Here is a 1,486-nt window from a genome sequence, read left to right as displayed (position 1 = left end):
AACCCGTAGGTCTTTAGAATGTGGGAGGAAACCGGAGCACCCGGAGGAAACCCACACAGACACGGGGAGAACATACAAACTCCTTACAGACAGCAGCCGGAATTGAACCCGGGTCGCTGGTGCTGTAATAGCGTTACACTAATCATTACACTACCAAGGAGAATGAGACTAATGGGATTTCTCCCCAGAACCTAGCATGGAATGTAACTGCACCATGTAATGAATTGACCTGTACGATGGGTTTGCAAGACAAGTTTTTCACTGTACCTCGGTACAAGTGACAATAATAAACCAATACCAATACCAAACAGTGCAGCGCAGGAACAGGCCCTTCAGCTCACAATGTCTGTGCTGACCATGATGCCAATGTAATCTGATCCCATCTGCCTGCACAAGGTCTGTATCCCTCCACTCCTGCCTGTTCATGTGCCTGGTGAACTCCTGCTGACCATGCATTACTGATCAGACTTTGCTGACTCCTGCACGGCAAAAGGACTCTGGACATTTCTGCTTAAAATTGTTCCACCAAGATCAACAGTTAATTGGATCTGGTTATGAAAGGTTCTGTACGTTGGTCTGTTAGAATACCTGCCGTGATGTGTAGTCCTTACAAAATAAAACAAACTCAGAAAAGCTGGAACAAGAAGTCGTCAAGCCCACCTCCAACAGTGACGGACGTGCGGACGAGCCCACCCCTCTCTCATATGATTGGCGGAACACTAATAATTTTACATATCTATGAAGAACTTCCATTGAAAAGGGGATAAATGCAATATCTGTCAACTAAAATAAGAAATAGTACAAAATCAATGAAAAAGCATAAAAACTAATGTGGTATTAGGTCTTTGCAAGCCATCAGCCTGATATAAAAGAGTGAGGGTAAACAAGATTTGGAAGTGTCATGGGATTTGAGGTATTGCTTCTCGGCCTCTTGGCTTAGATCAAGTGTAGTTTCTGTTCTTATCAGTTTAATATCTGGTATGTCCCTCACATGGGGACTGTGTATTAAATTGATTTTTGAAACAGGGAGCTGGACCAAGAGCTCGCTCTGTCCACTCTGAGCATCAACCCAGTATTGCAGTGTCTCTGGGAATGGTGCACTTCCCCTTTTGGGGAATTTATGTAATTCAAAAAAAAAGAATTTTGTATGTTGCTGAGATTAGGTTTAAAATCTGTGTGTTTGCGGGATAATGGGATGTGGTGGTAGAAGCTGCTGCAATACTAGTGTTTAGAAAGCATTCATTTAGACAGCCACGTCAAGGAATATTTGGTCTTGGTGTTTCAATGTATATGTGACTAATACATAAATATCTTATTGTCACGTGTGTGTGTTATTATGTGTTATTTTGTAGTTATAATACAGAACTACCGTTCCCAGTAGGCAAGGCAAGGGGTCACATGGAGAACAGGAAGTGGCTGTAAAAAGAGAGGGAAAGCAAGCCAGTCTGGTGTTGGTTAGTGAAAATAACAAGCTTCTTCCCCTCTG

At 42.7% G+C, this 1,486-nt stretch overlaps 1 non-coding gene across 1 annotated transcript; it reads left to right on the top strand.

The window, feature by feature from the left end:
• The first annotated feature begins 915 nt into the window (after nt 1-915).
• LOC127567577 (U2 spliceosomal RNA) lies at nt 916-1,106 on the top strand. Its single transcript, XR_007955916.1, has one exon. It is a non-coding gene; the product is annotated as a U2 spliceosomal RNA (small nuclear RNA).
• The last annotated feature ends 380 nt before the right edge of the window (nt 1,107-1,486 follow it).

Source organism: Pristis pectinata, chromosome 2 (genome assembly GCF_009764475.1).
Source record: "Pristis pectinata isolate sPriPec2 chromosome 2, sPriPec2.1.pri, whole genome shotgun sequence".
NCBI classification, from domain to species: domain Eukaryota; kingdom Metazoa; phylum Chordata; class Chondrichthyes; order Rhinopristiformes; family Pristidae; genus Pristis; species Pristis pectinata.
Note: the sequence above shows the minus strand (reverse complement) of the source record. Positions and strands in the feature narration are given on the sequence as shown.